Raw genomic sequence first — 18,471 nt, forward strand, 5'->3', positions numbered from 1 at the left:
CCGCCGCCGGGCTGCGCGGAGGCGCCCCCGCGGCGGCGGAAGGCGTGAAGCCCTGGCAGCCGCCCAGCCCCGCCCGGGGGGCGGTGGGGCCCGGTGCACGCCTGCAGGAACGCCCGCAAAGGCGCTGCGGGTGCGTGGGCTCTTTGTTTTGGCGAGCCGGCTGCGCCGGACCTTACCGGTTTTTAAGATAGCTGAAGTTTGGGTGTATTCTTCACCTGTTCCTTCCCGCTTCAGCCGTCTCTTACGAGATAAGTGAGTGCGGATTACTTCGTTGTGCCGACATGTACGTGAGCTCAAATTTTGCTGTGCTAAAAACGGGTTTTCAGAGGCAGGCCTTTAAAGGAGAGAATTTTGGATGTAAAGGGGTAGCTTCGGAGCTTTACTAGTACCAAAAGTTGTGAGGCTTGGAACTGAAACTGTTTGTCAGCTGAACTTGTGCGTACGGCCGCTGTCATCGATGATACCGGAAACGCCTAGCGTGCATTAGTAACAAATACTGTGGCCAACAAAGCACGTGTAGCAGGTTGAGGCATCCCTTTCACTATGAGATTCGACTAATGAGGAAGCTTAAGGAGGCTTCTTGGTGGGCAGAAGCTGTAAAGGTATGAACTGAAGGTATAAAGATCTGGGTGGAAGTGTAGAGGAGGAGGAGAGGAATGTAACTACCACTGCATCAGAAGTGGTGTCCCTTGACCACATACCTTAAAATCGGATTTTTCTGCCAGGTGGAAGCCCTTAGTAACACACATCTGAGCTACAGGTATGGCCGTTGAAGTAGTAATGCCCTGAACCTGAGCCAGTGCAAGAGGGTCCTCCTGAGTCCAGGGAGCAAGTGGTGCTGTCCTTGCTGCTCACTGCTGGTCCTGTCTTAAGCAAGATTAACTAATGTGTTGCAGATAGCTTCATGTTTATTCAGCAGGATGATGCTCCTCTCAGGGTAGATTCTTTGTCTGTCTGGAAATGCCCAGAGGTGAGGAAAGCCAGGTGTTCTTCTCAGTGCTGGGGGACTCTCCCCTCTCTTGTCTGGGGACAGTGGAGCCTGTCAGCTTGCAGGACTTGCACTGCTCCATGACCTCCATAGCCTCACAGGGTTCCTGTGCCAAATGGACAAGTTTTTTGGAGCTTTGTATCCACTGCATCCAGTTCAGCTGCCTGATAAACCCACTCAACAGATCAGGAAGTCGTTTGAAATATGAAAGCAAACTGAGGATGGAGAAGATCTACTTTGTGTACATTTTGTGTTAGAAATAAATTGGGGCTTCAGGGTTTCTTATCTTAAAAAAAAAAAAAAAAAAAAAAAAAAGGTTTTTCCTCATTTAAAAGTTTGGGGTTTCCCTGTCCATGTACTACATAACAGTTGGTCTCTGGCATGGTTTGGGCTCTCTTGTATCCTACTTAGTCATAGCTAAAGATCCAATAAATAAGCTGTGTCTAATTCAGATACAAAATAGAAATTATTGAAGGACTACTAAAGTTTTTTTTCTGTGTGTTTAAAGAGGTACTTTCTTTAGGAAGTGTGTTATATCTAGAAAGTCACTTCCTGTGCTGGTCAGGTGAATGGTTTGGTATCTGTCTGTAGCTGGTGGTGTTGGTATTGAGTGGGCTGCTGCAGCTTGCACTGGAGTTAGGCAAACCTATTAGTATCTCATCTGGTCTTTCAGAGAATTTGGTTTTGAACCGTTCAAAAATAATTGGTGTGATAATATCTTGGGCTGGGTTTCTAGGAATTTTTGCTTAGAGGTCTGGGGGAGGAGTCTTCTCTCTCTCCAGCTGTTCCTCCAGTGTGTTTTCCTGATGTGGTGTGTTTTCCGCTGGTTTCACAGCTGTTGTCTTCTAAGGAAAGCTACGCTTTGGGAACTGAAATCACTGAGTTTAAGCTATTGCTCAGGTGAGCTGGCTGAGTGGCTTCCCCTTGATGGATCTGAAGTTTCCTCACCCCTAAAATATGGCTAGTGGTTCTCCCTTATGTCTGTCTTCTAAGGCACTGTGAAAGCCGATTACTGCAGCGTGCTTGGTTACTGCTTGATGAAATGGTACTTACAGAGAAGATCGTACCCTCTTGATGAGGATATGAGTTTCTTTAGAACTAATAGGGGACTTATGTTAACTCCCTAGGGTAAGAGAGGGGGTAGTATTTCAACACTGAGACTTGTTAAAGTGGTTTGTGGGCATCCAGGTCTAGGTGGCCCTGCTTGAGCAGAGTGGTTGGACCAGATACCTCCAGAGGTCCCATCCAACCTCAGCCGGTCTGTGATTCTGTGAAATTGGCACAATGTTTAATAGTGGATAAACTGACACCTTTGGAAAAAGTGAAGATACGTGAATGAAATGCAGTGTGGCAGGCTATATGTGATTTGTCAGCATTACTAGAAAGCGAGTAGTCTGCTACGATTTAAATACTAAAATTAAAATTCTTAAAACCCCTGAAGAGTCAAGACACTGGATGTTGTCACAGCAGTGAGCTGATTCTTTAAGCTTGAAAATAAGCTCTGAATTCTTGTTCCTCCGGCCAAGCATGTTAAAATGGTCAAGAAGAAAAAGGAAAGAAGAAGAAAACAAGTGATTGTATGGAGTTAAGTGTCTTTTTTACAAAATGAAGTCTCGCCATACTTTCAGAAGCATTTTACGATAATGCAAAACTAGCTGACCTTTTTTATTTGTAAAGAAGAATCCTACTGTTGTACCAAAAGTACAAAAACTTGTGTCACAGTAACATTGAACAGCTTTGATTTGGAACCTAGAACTGCCAAGCTATGTGACATATAAACACAGAATAGAAGGTGCCCTACAGAGTTTACGTTTTATTAACTTAAATCCAAACTAGAAAAGTTCAGAAGTACACCAACACTCCTAAATGTTGATGCTGTACAGGAACTTCCCTAGTATTTACCTTACATCCATGCTGTGTTGGACTTCCATCACTCTGTGTTAATTCTCGTTTTGGACAGCAGCGTAATTCTTTAGTCTGACACTGGTGACACAAGCATTTGTGTGAAAATATTTAGTGAACATCAAGGCATCTAATGAGCTGGGAGGTTTTGTCTGAAACGAGACACTCTGCGCTGTGGCATTGTGTTGAACACTCTGTTATGATCAAACATTATCTGAATGCTTAGAGAATTTTCCTCCTTGAGATAATTTATTAGGTTAAAGTACTGAGGTAACTTCAGAGGCTGCTTCTGATTTTAAATACATCAAAGCTAGCAGAAACCCAGTATTTCAAATAAGAGTTAATTTTTTTTTCTGAAGGAGACTCTGAATCTGTAGTGCTTTTTGTTGCTTATCAGATGTTAATGGTGTTTCTTACCATCCTTGTTAATTTTGGCAGGTCTTTCTCCTCTACAAAGAAGCTTTGTTGCCAAGATTTACTCTGAAAATGACCTACACTACTGACTGCAGATGTCTGCAAATGTAGAAGCTGATAAATCGTATCTCCTTCCCTCCTCTGACTTTCGTCTTTCCTGTGGAATTTATACTTCTAAGTATTTTTAAAACTAGAGCTCTGTTGAAGACATTTGGATTACAACTGTGAGCATATCTATGCAAAGAGATGAGCTAGCCTGAGCAATTTTAAGGTATGTATGTCTATAATGACTTATAACAAATGGGAAGAAAAGGCCATCTGACTATAGGGCAAAGAGAACTCTAGGCATACATTTTCTAGATTCAGATTATCTGCACCATTATTCATGGTTCTAGCAATGGAATATACATATGCACAGTGAAACTGTACGAGCACCAGAATATCCAGCTGGCATTGTGTGGAGGGTGACTTTGTTTGAACCTGCTGTAGGAATATTCAAAGGATTCCTTTCAGAAAAACTTGTGTTGTATGACCTGAGCCTTCGCTGCTTACCCAATTCAGTTCTTAAATGCCACCAAGGTCTGTAGAGATTTTCTTCTTCCAAGCATTTGACAGACATTAAGTAGTCATTGAAACACACCTGGGAGGCAGTGGTGGTTTCTCTATTTGGTTAGGTAAAGCATTCAGATGAAGTTAGAAGACAGCTGCCTTGAATTGGAAAGCATCTTCAATGAAGGCTAGAAAAGAAGTAGGTCTTGCTTGCCTTCCCATGTACAGGTCATAGCTCAGTGGTCTTTTTGCTTACAGAAAGCTGCAGTCTTGTAGGGCAATCTGCTTGTAATGTACAAGACTAGCAGAGCTGGGTGGGTTTTGCTCTGTGCAGTTTTGTCCCACCCTGGTGACAGAAGATGGAGAACCTTAGCTGTTTAAGAAGTGCAGAAGTTCACCAGCTTGCACAGCTATATTTTACCTTAAGGCTCTTAGCTGTACTTTCATATTGAATTCTGAACCTGGAATGAGGAAGTCGGCTAACTTCCTCTGTATGGGTTTAGAAGAGGCCAGTGTGCACTGATAACATCTGTTGACTCTCCTTTTGTAAACTACTTGGACATGGTTATCTTTTTCTGTGATTTAGGTGTTCATGCTAACACTCCAGGGCAGTGGCAGTCGTATCAATTAATTGTGGGTTACAGCAAAAGGTAGCCAAACACATTTCTGTCTTCTAGAAGAGTCTGATTATTCATTAGGGTTTTTTTAAAAAAGGAAAACTAATGTGCTGAAAGTAGATACCTGACTGAATCATTCAGCATGCTACATTACTGTACAGTATGTAGCAGACACTTTTCTTAATAGCTTTTATGCACAAGCCCCAGTGATTCAGGCTGAGACAATACTGGAGGGACATAGATCTAACCTACCTACTCATCTGGCTTGATAGCCTGATGATGTTGTTGCCGTAACAGGAAGGCAAAATGGACTGTGTCTGCAATGCTAGTGTAAACTTTAATTGACAGTGAAGTGCTGTGGTTGAGAAGGGAATCCTTATCTGTACTGCAGCTATTCCTCCCATCATTCCCCTACAAGCAGAGCTAGGCTCAAGGGGTGATTAGCTTGGTAAATTTCTCTATTATGAGTGGGCAGAACTTAGTGCAGCAAATTTGAAACGTGTTCCTCAGTCTAACCTGGGCATTGTTGCTTGGCTATGGTAGTACACTAAAACAGCATTGGGCAGAAAAGTGGTTTTGTTTCCTGTGAGCTGCTTTCATGATAACTGGAGAAACACACTGGAGCTTCAGGAGTGAAATGGCTTGCTGAGCTGCCCATTATGATCTTAGTGTGTGTTTTAGATATTGTACCAGGGACTTGGATTCTGTAACCCAACTAGATGCCTTTTTTAGTTGTATATAAATAAGTTATGGTCTCTCTAATTCCATCAATTAAAATCGGTGTGCATTTCCCAAAAAAGCTGCTGTTCTGTGAAAATTGAACAATTCCTGCAGTAGCTCTGAAAGCCTGTAAGAATACATAGGTTCCATGTGTCCCTGACTGTATGTCCCTCAGCAAGGTATGAATCTTTATTTCCTTATCTGTAAGATGAGGTTGATCTACCTCTGTAAGACATTCCATTTCATGAAAAGCATCATTTAAGTGTTGTTTGCAATAACTGCAGTTTCATTATTCAAACTCGTGATTAGAAGTAAATACTAATTTGTGGAGTGGCAAAGAATTTTAGTAGAAGATAAAGTTTTCTTTTGATATAAAGAAATGGTCTGAAAGGTGAAATTGTGTATATTGGAGAATCTTGCCCTAAAACTGCCCTAGAAGGTGTCTAAAAAGTTTCAAAGGACATTAAAGGGCACTGAGATGTTGAGACGGATAGTAGTGCCATTGATTCAACTTGTGTGATGGGTTATGATAAGAAGTTTGCAGACACTTGCTTACAGCTTCTTCAGAGGTAAATTTGGCAAATTTCAGTATTTTTCAGATCTGTGTGGGCTGGTTGGTCTCCCTTAAATTCCTTAGTGGCCTGTCTTTGTCCTGGAGTTGTTGGCTGTTATTTTCGTGGAAGCTAGTTGCTGTGGTGATTATGCTGTTAGCAAATAAATGTGTTTTTCATGATCTCCAGGTATACTAGTCTGGAGCAAAAAGACTGTAGCCTTTTCTGGGATTGACAGAAGTACTGCACCCATAGAGGCTCAGTGTTTGTAAATCACTGCCTGTAGGAGAGTGCTGAAGAAACATCTTATGCTTTAGTAGGTCATAGTAGTAAGGTGTAATATCACTTGTCTTTACGGAGCAGTGAGCATGTGTTACCATGAGTCTGAGGCTGAATAATGGTTAAAATTGGAGAAATGAAAAAAGAATGACTTTTGGTCAGGATCTGTTATGACTGAACTTAACTGATTGGGGCCAGTAATGGTTGACCGACTAGAAGGTGAAAGCATTGTTGTTGGAAAACAGTCCCTTCAAGGTATGTGGTGCTCTGATCCTTTGACATACTGGCTTTCAGTTGGGATAACCTCTAGCTCTGGTCTTCAGTGTTCCCATTGGAGCTGGGGTGCTCTTCATGTTGCACCACTGTTTTCAACTTCTTAAAGCTGGGGCAGTGAGATGTGGTCCCAGCTGAACCTGCCCGTACCAGTGTTGTGGCGTGGGAGCTGCAGCTTGCTGCAAAACCCCTGCACATATGTCTCCTCATACTCCTCCAGAAGTAGGTCTCAAAAGTGGGATATGCTTGTGTCCTTGCTAGGGCAAAGCACAGGTTGATGTGGCTCGGTGGCCGTAGATTAACATTGAATTCTTTGCTGGGGAAGAGCATGAATTGGATATGCGAGCCTCTTCTTAACAGGGAGAGCTTGGTTAGCTCACATTGAATACCTGTGAGAAGTGTGACTGCTTGGTCGGTAGGGAAGTGAGGGCTGCTTGTGTGTGGTGGGGATGGGGAGGTTGTAACAGCTGCTGCTTGCTGGTCTGCAGAGCACTTCCCATGCTTGCCACGCTTTTGCTGTGGGTGTTTGTTTTCAGATGGTTTGTTGTGCTGAAAGAGTAAGTTTTGGTTCTGGTTTACCGAAGTCCTTTAAATGCTTCAGGTGCAATTCCAGTTTGTGGAAGAAGAAAAAAATCCAAAGTGGTTTTTGGTTTAGTGTTGGTTTAACTCCTTGATGAGCATCTTGAGTTTTCATCTCTAAAAAGAGTCTGCTCTAGTTGAGACAGCCTAAGAAAACAAAATTATTTTTTTTTTAAAAAGTAAAATTTATGTCTGTCACAGATAACACTCCCAGTGTCACTTGAAGACATCCAGTATTTTTTAGGATCAGCTCGGATTTAACCCCGGTGCCCAAAAGGCGCCAGTTCCAGCTACTAAACTCTGCTAGCTTCATGAACTCCTCTGGCTTCCTAAAGAAGTGTGCCCATTGAGGGTTCTTTTGTTTTGGCATCTGTCACTTGCTGGGAATGCATCCATTTTCATGGTGCATTCCAATAACTACTGACTTCAGTCCTCTGCTGAATACAGGCTCCCTCTGCTCTTCTCTGAGTGTGCTGTGTATATTCTCTAGTAAGCTTGCCCAAGGAAGCCTTCAAATATTTAAGTAAACAGCAAATACAACAAATTCCTTTTTAGAGAACAGTCAGATATGTTTTTTGGTTGCTGCTAAAAAGAGTTAAGAACTTGTTCTGTTTTCCTGGCTCTCCCTGCTCTGGTTCCTAAGCTAGTTTTTCTTTTTAAAATTTATACCACTTTAAAGAGCAGAGTTAGGGAATTGAGCAGACAACTAGCGGAATGGAGGGGATGGCAACCTTCAGTGGAGGATAAGGGGAGCAACAACCTTTTTGCTTGTTGGCTGCTGCCAGTTTGGGCTCATCTGACTGTGCCCTAAGTTACCCTTCATCTGTAAATACATTAAAAAGAAACCCCAGGTAATAGGGTACTTCTAGGTCATTAATGGACAACCATCTTTATTTGTGATAACACAGTTAATACTTGTCCTTATGGTTTAGTGATAAAACCTCACAACTGTGGATATTTGGGTATACAAGGAAATATTTTCATTCATTTTGTGGAAGTGTAAGCTTTTGATGAAGCATGCTTTTCATCCAGGAAGTAGAGTCTTTCTTCAGCTGTTTTAGATGGTTTTGCTGAAATAAAAGGTCAGACTGCAAACTTCCACCCAAAGGGAGACAAACAACCTATAATCCAATTACTTTAGCCATTTCTCATTATTTTTGTGTGTCTGTGTTTGTGGAGATAACAGTAAATCAACTGAAGGCAGGCTGGAGTTGAATATGAAGCTGTACCGACAGTGAATTTTGGCCTGGTCTCCTCATGCAGCCTCTGCTGATCACAAAATAAAACAATACATTTGCACAGAGAATCTCTATAGGCACTGATGGTTGTGAAACTTAGAGGATCTTTACCCCTTTAAATTGGCACGTAACTTTTATTTGAAAAAAATGCTTAAGTTTTAGCAAACTCCAGGAACTGGCAGTGACCCACTATTGCTGACCCACCTTTTTTGTGCAAGGTTATTAAGGAACTGCTAGAATAGCATGGTTTTTCTGTTCTGTGGTCATGTTATATGAGACTTTGAAAAGATAGGCATGTGTTTCAAAAAGAAAAGAACTGTCACTACCTCTAACCTTGTTCAGTTGCTTTGAGGGTGGCAGCTTTTAGATTGAGAACCACTGTGCTGTGCTGACATCTGAGCCTCCACTCCTAATTCATGAGAAAATCCAGTATGTGATTGGTGTAGGAGCTGTAGCCTCACTTACTCCCTCATTAAAAGACAACCAGCAATCATTTGTTGAACACTCCTAGTTCAATGGTACCTTCTTACTAGCTCTTGCAGATAATGGTAAAAGACAGGATTAGTACTGGATGGCACCGTTCTTGGGCTGGCAGAGTAATTTCATCTGCTTGTTGGTGGGTAATATGGTTGAACTGTTCCAATACCTGAGCTAGTCTATGTAGTTCTCTATAACACTGAGGTTCATAGTGTCGTTATAACATGCATGTCTATGCATTAAGCAGTACTAAAAAAAGCTACTTGATTTCAAAGACCACCATAGAAACTCAGTACTGTCTTACATCCTGAGAACTGTATTTTTGTCCTGTTAGAAAAGATAAAAGGGAATAGTTGGTTGGAGTATTGTTTCTCCATTTGGAGTAGTTCCCCAGACAGGGATATGTGTTACTTGATGAGATAGTGTAAGAAAACTCATGATTTGGAGGCATCCTTGTATTCCATTTTTTTTCTCATCTATTCATGTTGATTCACTGCCTGAGATGTTTTGTCTCCATGCTTTGCATCAGGATTGTGATTGAGTATAATTGTTGGTTCTCTTATCCCTGACTGGATGATCTCAAGAGTGGGTACCTGCAGTATTTGGTGAGGCTGTGCTTTAAAATAGCAGTTGATGTGGCTGTCTCATGGAACTACGTTCTCTACTCCATGCCTTTGGTACTTAATGTCATGATGCACTGTCAGGTTCTGCTGATTTCTAATGCCTGAAGTAGCATTCTTAAAAGAAATCTGTAAAAAGTTCTGTAGCAAGGATCATAATAAATTGCATCTGAACTTAAGCATGTCCTTTTGTGGCAGTGGAGAGTAATTGATAGCTATTTGCCAACCACAGTTTGGTGTGAAAAATGGTTTTTATTGAAAGTGGGACTTCCTGAACAAATTTGATCTTAAGTGGATTTGATCTTAAGTTTCAAAACAACTTATTTCAAAACAGAAATTCCGGAGCAAGGAACCTATTGTGCAATAAAGGCAAAGATTACTAATTTATCTTGTGACCAGATGCAATATTGTTGTGAAAAAGATGTGCATTTTTTACTTTGATGGGTGAAAGTTCATTTCTTAGGGTTCTGGAATTGGAGTTACTGATTCTTTTAAAAAAACTTGTTGGAATTCCTGTAAACAGCTGCTATTGTGGCCTTTCAATACCTGTCATGTAGCTGCATCTGTGCTGCTCAAATTATCTTTTTTCTTCATCTTTTTTTGTTGGGGACATCAGTACAGAAATGTTTATTGTTTGCCACCAGTGCAGCACCTTTGAAATTCTGGTGTAGGTATGGCTCTTTTTACAATAGCAATTGCTAAGGAGGAGCCAACCTGTGATCACACTGCTTAGCTGCACCATCTAACATCTCCAGAGACCTTCGAGGAGGCAAAGGTGACAATGACAGCAAAGTTTAAAGCCACATCTAAGGAGGGCTGACATTCCAAAATCTGTGACTGCCCATGCTTGGGAGAGAAATTGAGACTGTGGTGAGCAGGGTGGCTCCTTCCTCCTAGTTCCAGGTTTAGGAATTTTCTGGCCCCAGTGTGTGAGAGCTGATTTGTTTGAATCTTCATTACATTCTTTTTTCCCCTCTTCAGTTTTACCTTTTTCTAATCAGCTGGGGAGATGTTTATCTATAAAGGTGTTCAAATATTTGTGACTATTAATGTTTAATTAAAGACCATCTGGAAAAAGTGATGGAAGGAAAGCTTCCTGAGATTTAAAGCTGAAACAATGTAGGAAATGTTAATCTCAATCTTCTGAGAGTTCTAAGAAATTGATTGATAACTGAACTATAGAGAGAAGTTATTAAAGTTTGGCTTGGGAAATACTTAATGTAATTGGGAATAGGCTAGAACATGGGCAGCTTGCAATAAAAATGTAAATCAAGGGGAAGCTTTGAAGAAAGTGAACCACAACTACATAACATGAAGACAAGGTAATGTTTGGTTCAAGTGCTTACCTATTCAATCTTGGTAAGCATTCACTTAAGTAAACCTCAGGCATTTTATGACTACGTGGACAACCTAATAAGGATTTGTAAGGGTTAAATTATTCTAGCTGCAGAAAAAATTGATTCCTATTCTATAAGAAAAGTCACTGATGGATTTCTTCTAGATGATAACTGTTTTTCCTTAAGTTGCCGCTATAACTATACTTTTGATAACTTCTAAAATTAGGAAGACATTAAGAAACAAAGTTCAAGAGAAGAACTGCTGGCTTTCTTGGTGAGGAACATGGATTCAGACTCTTTGGGAGACTGTGATCAATGTTGTCTCTCCAGACCTCCTGTAGTAAATTTCTGCCCCTCACTGGGGACTGTCAAGCAGAATTTTCTCTGGAGCTTTAGGTCCTTTGAGCTTGCTACCCATTTTTGTTTATTGGTGTAATTTTTTTTATCTCCAGAACATGGTGAAAAGCCTGAGTAAATAATAGGTGAGGAACTGGTATAGCAGGTTCTAGACCAAAGATGTCAGAATTAGTAACAGGCTTCTCTGTTCTAAGAGCTCTTCAATTACATAACTGCCATAGCTATGTATTGATGCTGTTTTGTTTGTTGTTTTTTTTTTTAAAGTCTGGTAATAGAATTAGAGTAGTGGGAGAAGTCTCTAAAGATACAAAACTCTTGCATATTAATCAGTTACATGTAAAAAAAAAATCATTAAAACCCTTTGCATGAACTGTTTTGTTCTGTATCTCTAATAGCAGGGAAATCTGAAATGATAGCCTAGTTGAAATTGTTGTTTAAGAGTGGGTAATTAGAATGGTGGAAGGGCTGGGTGTTTTGTGTGTTTTACAAAAAAAACCCTGTAGCTGTTTGGCCTGGATGGTTTAAATATGGCTTTTGAAAAGTATCTGGTGATTGCTTTCTTCATCTTGGTCTTTACTGGGAAGATGAGCCTTCAAGTATCCCAGATCCCTGTGATGGTGGTGTCCTGATTTCAACTGGGATAGAGTTAATTTTCTTCCTAGTAGCTGGTATAGTGCTGTGTTTTGGATTTAGGATGAGAATAGTGTTGGTAACACACTGATGTTTTTAGTTGTTGCTAAGCGGTGTTTATCATAAGTCAAGGACTTTTCAGCTTCTCATACCACCCCACCAGTGAAGAGGCTGGGGGGCACAAGAAGTCAGGAGGGGCCACAGCTGGGACAGCTGACCCCAATTGACCCGAAGGATATTCCAGACCATATGACATCATGCCTAGTATATAAGCTAGGGGGAAAAGCTGGCATGAGTCGCTGCTTGGGAACTGGCTGGGCATCGGTTGGCAGGTGGTAAGCAGTTGCATTGAGCATCACTTGTTTTGTATATTATTATTATTAGTCCTTCCTTTTCTGTCCTCTTAAACTGCTTTTATCTCACCCCACCAATTTTACTTTTTTTACCCAACTCTCTCCCCCATCCCACTGGGGGGGGGACAGTGAGTGAGTGGCTGTGTGGTGTTAGCTGCCTGCCGTGGTTTAACCTGGGGAGTGAACTCGGGGGGGGGGGGAGTAAAATTCGTGAGTTGAGAGGGGAGGAACCACCCCATGTAGCAGGTGATATACCCTATATGGGCCACCCTATATACCTGTATACTTTCTGGGGGCCTGCCCAGCTGAAAGTCTGCAGAAAGTGACTTGGGAGTTCTGGTGGACACCCAAGTTGAAAAATGGTTCTGTAAAGAGCCCTTAACATGGGTCTTAGTTTTGGCTCTGGTTATAAGCCTGCATCTCCTCAGTGGTAGGTAAACTTCAGTCTTGTTTCAAACAAATTTGTTCCCTTTTAGTGCTGCTTTGGGTAAAGATTTTGTGGATTTTTTTCCATGTGGACTCTGCCATGAATGTGGGAGGAAACATTCTGATTTTGGCTGAGGCTTTAAATGTATGACTACTTGATTCCCATTGGCAAGCAAGTTGTCAAGACCAGTTTCTTTATATCAAAATCACTGATTTAACTACTGTCTTTGTGCAGTTGGATGTGGAGGTGGATATTGAAGAGCTAGCATATTTGTGTGTGTGCTGCTGCTTAGCTGTGCTGTGTTTGTGCAATTTGTGTGTGTTCTCTCTAAAAAGGCATAATTAGATTTATTAGAAGAAAAGGACCATAGATGGGCGTCAGAATTTTTATTGCTTAAGTCCAGAAAGTTTAGGCCTTTACTCCTTTTAAAAGCCTTCTCAAGACTAGTCAGGCAAAGTTGAAGGTATCTCAACTTGCAGTGAAATATTATGTCCATGCCAAGCAAGGTGATTAAAAGTAAGCGTGGAACAGTGATTGTACTTCTGGTATATCAAAACTTGCGCTAAAAAGGTCCCATATTAGTGCACAAGTGATAAAATAAACCTCAGCGTGCTTGGGACAAAGCAGGGAAGTCACAACTCCTGTGTGGTAACAGTTGTGTCTACAGCTAACACGGACTCCGTTTCCAAATGCATGCTGTTGTGCTGTGGTGAGGAGTTGTGGCTATGTTGGGATGTTGGGTTCCTTCCTCAGCCCTAGAGGAGCAGCCTGGCAGCATGCCTGTGTACTTCAGGACAGGTACTTGTGACTCTTCTTGGACTGTGTTCCTGAGGCACAGGGACTAGTTTGCCACTATTTCTACCTGGTAGGGTGCATACATACTCAGTTATACTGTTCTTTGTCTCAAGCTGTGCTTGAGCCACCTAAAACTTGGAGAAGTGGCTATAATGAGTCAAGTTAAAAACACATTATGCCTGTATCCCATTTCTGTTGGCAGCTAGTAGCAGATTCTTAGGAATGAGTGTAGGTAAGGGGGTGTGGATAGGTTAGTCTTTTACTGGTAGGTCCTCCCAGCCTCTGTCAAGTGTTGGCTGAAGGACTCCAAGCAGTGTTTAATGGGTGAACTGAACATCTTGTTTGTAGCACTGCAGGGAGGGACTTGCTAATGCTTAATTACAAAAAAAGAGCCATTTAAACAAACCAGCCCCAGATTAAGGCCATTACTGTTATACTAATATAATTTTTTAAGAGTTGCACTTAATTAAAAGCTCTCTGGACTGGCTCACTTGAAGAAAGATCAGGAAGGACAATTTTCTTTCATCACTGAAGAGCAGGGATGAAACTGTTGTATCGTGAATACAAAAGACAGTTTGGAAGCGGTAGAGCAATGTAAGCCATCAGTTTGTTAGTGAGTCCTGTTAACTTCTAATCGGAATTTGTCTATCTTGCCTGTTTTGTGTCACCTTTTAGGCAATACTAATGCAGTGAGCTGTCAGGTTTTGCAGCCTGCAAGCAGGTTTTTCCAATGACAGTGGTCTTCAGACAGTAGAGCTTTTCAGGTATCCTTCTCAACAGCATGGAGGGAACTATCACATATGAGATGCATGTTGCTTCTTTTGAGTCCAAGTTTTTTGTCTGTAGGGAGTGGTTAAGGTATGCTGTTTAGAGCAGATGTGTTAAAGATCTGGGTTGCAGTATGGGCATGGTTATCAGTGTTTTGGATTAGTAAAGTTTTTGCCATTTTGGGACTGAATATGGTTTGAGCTAGTCTTTGTAAACTGTTTTAAGTCAAACTTCTACTTTGTAACTCATTTGATGCTAAGTATCAATGGAAGACTTTCATATACATAATACCCAGAGCACCCGAATCAATGGGAAAAGCATTGTGATTTTGCTGAGCCAAATGAAAACTTCTTTTGGTCTGTCTTTTAGTCTCAGTAAGTTGAGTCAACAGTCCTGAAAGATCAGAGAGTTAATACTGGTTTTGAGTCATCAGGGGGAGTATTTTACCACTCTGTGCCAGGTTAGTTCTACTTTCTTCTTTCACGAGTCATTGTAAATAGGATGCTTTCCAAAATTCAGGGCTAAAAGCACATGTTAAAATCGCATGTAGCGTGGGTTGGTGGTAGATGATATCTTTCTTTACAAGCCTGCTAATTTAACTTGCTTTAACCCTCTTACAACTCCAAGCCTGGAATAAACCTTTCTTTTAGAACTGGAGGTGCTAAATCTTGCCAGCTTCTGTGCTGGCATTGTCACAGATGAATCTGCTAGGAGTTAAAGTGAGAGGCCATCTCTTTTTTTTTTTTTTATGACTAGCACACTTAAAAGTCTCTGTAATGCCTGAAATAGCTGTAGTGTAACCTTTTGTCTTCCCTTGGAAGTGGAATGAAAATACCTGTATTTCCACTTTGTGGTTCACTTGTTCCTGACATTTGAGTCAGCTTTGACACATTGAAAGTGGCAGTGTCTCCTGGCAGACAGGCAATGAGGATAACAGCAGCTTTGATCTCTCCCCCCGCCACCCCTTCCTCTCCTGAAAAGGTCCTGCCAAAATGTTTGGCATGGCCTAGTAATGCTGTGTTTTTGCAGAGGCTGGAGAATCTGATCCAGATAATGCAAATGTTAATGGGAGAAGTGGGTAGAAGTGCAACTGACCACAGAAACATTTGAGATGCTTCAAGGAATTAAATCTGTTCTAGTGAAAGATTTCTTTAAAGAGGGGGAAGCTGAAAGAAACTGAATTACTCCTTTTCACTTTTGCATATATAGAATTTATTTGGTATTTGAAGGTAGGCTTTTATTGTTGCTGTACTACTCTGAACAGGCTCAGTATAGGCTCCTGCCTGTGAAGGAAGTACCTCCATAGCTGGTCTTCCCCATGGTAATCAAACAGTTGCATCTGCTGAGGTGAAATTGGATCCTCTGCTGCTGTATATCCCTGCAATAGTGAAAATTGATAAAACGGCTTAAAACAGTTTCTTCAAACAATGAACTGTGGCTTGTTTTGACAAACAGGACTGTGCTTAAAGCTGCATTTTAAATGAGACAGACAGGAGTGAATATTGCTGTAGCAGTTTTTCCTTGTCATGGTCCATATCAGCCTGGAGCTTTCTAGTTGAGAGGGGAGCAGACTGTGCTGATGACCATGTTTTCTCTCTGTTCCTTATGCATTTTTCTGAAACATCACATATCTCAACTCGTCTTCACCCTCTTGCCATCCTCTGGGCTGTGAGGCTTTTAGCTTCCCTTGGATTTTGCTCTTAGCCTCAGTGAGTGTGCCTCCAGGCAGCTGGGATGGACCCAGCCATTGCTGCCTCTTTCGGACTGTGCATCTGGGACTGATGTGTCGGTGTCATCACCTTCCCTGCTCAAGTTCTTGATAATCCTACTGCAATTGCTTACAACTTTACTGCATGCTGGAATGTAGAGAGTTAAGTCATGTTATTAAAAACCCAAAATGAATATGCAGATCTTCATTGTTTGCCTACTCAGTTGTGAGCTCTGGCTTCAAATTGTGAGTATATGTAGGCATCTAGTGAAAAATGACTTGTTGCTAATGATAATGTTAGCCAGTACCTCTCTCATGTAATCCTGGTCTATTTGTTCCTTATTTACATACATACAGAGCTCTTTTCTTTGTGGAAGACCTAATATTTTGAATATTTTCTTAATACTTCTTCACTCTTTTCTTTTAGGGAAGGTAGTTTCTCTGTTTACAAAATGTGCTATTTGAACTGTAAAAGTGAAATTATTTTTGTTTTGATGAGTCCTTGCTGAAGCTCATGTGAGCTCCTGTTTCTCCAGCTGTTGTGGCCATAGCTTCAGATAGGAGGGTTTTGGTAACACTGTTTTGGAGTAATTGTGCCCTGTCTCTGTACTGCCTCCTTCCTTTAACCTTATCCCAAAGTTGTTATAACCAGCACTGTGATCAGATTCTTCTCCCAGTCCTGTTTTCCTTCAAAGCTGAGTTGAATTTTTTTTGTTCTGGTTCACATCACAGCCCCAGAAACAGTTGTGCCTACAACAACTAAAATGGTGGGATGCCATGCTGTGCGACTGCAAATGAGCTGTGGGGGCAAAAGAGGTTGGAAATTGTTTAAATTGCGATTTCTGTTGTATTGCAAAAGGCCAGCCTCAGATCCCTGCTTGAACTGTGGCTGGAGATGGTCCCTTCAAATGCCCTCCAGTGAAGCACTGAATTCAGAATATGCAGTTGACTGGTTTGTAGAACATGTAAAAACATAGTTACAACTTTTTTCTCTTTAGCAAAAAGCAGAGATGTTCTTGAGGAAATGCTGCAGTTTGGCTTTCCTTTCAATCTGGTTTTGAAGAAGAGTATGTGGGGATGTGGCTTTTCTGAAACAGATCACTAAATCAAGTGCAAGTGTCATCTGTTGGCAAACTACACGGTTGTAAATTGCAGCCTTGTGTAACTTCTTCCACAGTATACGTACTTGTGATGGACAGAGATTAAAAATTAGTAGTTTTTACACTATCTTGTTAAAAAGAAAAACTTGCTAATAGGCAGGTTTCCTCTTATGTCTAGTAAAACAGATAGTCTGTATAAGAATTCTTTATATGTACCTGGATCTATCAAATGTGTTTTTCTTCTAAAATACCTACAGGCTGCATTTTTAGTGTTGTTTCTGAACTTATAAGTACATTCACAAAAAAAATTTCTAGAAAATGCGTATGTTGTATGTAATTGCAAATGTTGGCAAATCAGAAGGATCTAGTTAAATCTTTCTTTAACCTTGATTTAGCTTTCTTGAAGCACTGGTTTTATTTGATGGAAAATAGCCTGTGTAGCCTTTTCCAGGAAAAGATTTTTTAAGTGGGTTTGGTAGGTTCCAGATGTGGTACTGTACACTGTTCATAAGCAAATCAGAAAGTGGCAGCAGTGAGAGATCATGTAGGTATGACATTAACCTTATATGGGTAAATTTTAAGTTTGGTTCTCTGCTCCAAAAGTCTTGTATAATCTTAAGGCAGCTTCTTGACCTTTCTATATTTGTTTTTCATCTGAAAACTAGGGAAGTAATAGTAATTCAGTATAATGTAGGAGCATTCCAAGGGTAAATTCATAGACTTCTCACCTGTTACGGTAATGTAAACCTATAAATACTTTATGTAGCTAAGAAATTAATCAGGAGTGAAGGAAGTGCTTTAAAGATAACCAGTGCTTTCTAGAAGGAAGAAGCAGCTCTGCTAAACTGTGGAACCAGTAACATTGCCCCACAGTCAGACTGTTATGGAATACCAGCTCTAGAAGCAGCAGCACGGTCTTAAAAATCTTGTAATAAATTTACAGGTCACAAGCTATAGAAATATAGCTAAATATTTTGCTTTGATTTTCATGTGGTGTTTATAGCATATACCAAAAACTGAATTATTATGTATTGGTACCTCTGCATGGTTCTTAATTTTGGAGAAGTCTTGACCTCTACTTCATAGCTTTGATTCAGACAACAGTGTAAACACTGAGTTATTGGAATGTTCAGAGAGGGATGGAAAAGATTTCGGTGGCAATTGGTTGTACTGCAAAGCAGTAGAAACATTTCTGAAAACAGCCGCTCAACTTTAAGCCACTGAAGTTTCCTAATAAACAAGGAAAACTACCTAATCTTTGGTATTTGTGTCTATGGTCATTACACTGTGAACTTATAACTTTGCAGAAGAACCGTTGGTCTTTATATTCACAGCAATCAATGAGCAGTACTTCTTATAGGACAGCAGTAATTTTGAGGTTGCCCATGGGTGGTTTTGAAGATGCTTGATCCTGATGTGGGTGTATTCGGAGAGATGTTTCTTAAAAAGTAATTGGAAGGAGAAGGGGATCTGTCGTTCATTAAGAGGGTGTTTGGTATCTGCTCATCTGTGACTTGAGTGCAATTTTCTCTTATCTACAGGATTAATATCTGAGCTTTCAGGAACAAAAAACTGTGTATTAGTTTTGTTGGTCAGCAGTGTTAAATATAAAGTTATAGGAAGGAACTGCTTCAACAGGATGTGGATTTGAGAAGAGGCTGATGTTGAAAAATCACCTTCTGGTGTATCTATGAACATGCTACCCTTGCACAGCATAAGCATGTGAACTATTAGTGGATGCAGCAGTAGAAATGGTGAATATATTTTGGTGTGGCAAAGCATAATCTTC

At 40.8% G+C, this 18,471-nt stretch overlaps 1 protein-coding gene across 6 annotated transcripts in view; it reads left to right on the forward strand.

The window, feature by feature from the left end:
* TMCC1 (transmembrane and coiled-coil domain family 1) overlaps positions 1–18,471 on the forward strand; it is a 121,675-nt gene that overhangs the window by 248 nt on the left and 102,956 nt on the right. For 2 of the 6 annotated variants that reach the window (XM_010570116.1, XM_010570127.1), the window contains exons 1-2: positions 3,328–3,575; positions 16,321–16,398. The gene's annotated coding sequence lies outside the window, so the exon portion shown is untranslated. Of the gene's footprint in view, positions 1–3,327; positions 3,576–16,320; positions 16,399–18,048; positions 18,061–18,471 lie in introns of those variants that run through there. The other 4 variants (XM_010570097.1, XM_010570121.1, XM_010570105.1 and 1 more) reach the window with 3 other exon arrangements.

The sequence above is a fragment of the Haliaeetus leucocephalus genome, unplaced genomic scaffold (genome assembly GCF_000737465.1).
Source record: "Haliaeetus leucocephalus isolate CR32 unplaced genomic scaffold, Haliaeetus_leucocephalus-4.0 Scaffold2, whole genome shotgun sequence".
NCBI lineage: Eukaryota > Metazoa > Chordata > Aves > Accipitriformes > Accipitridae > Haliaeetus > Haliaeetus leucocephalus.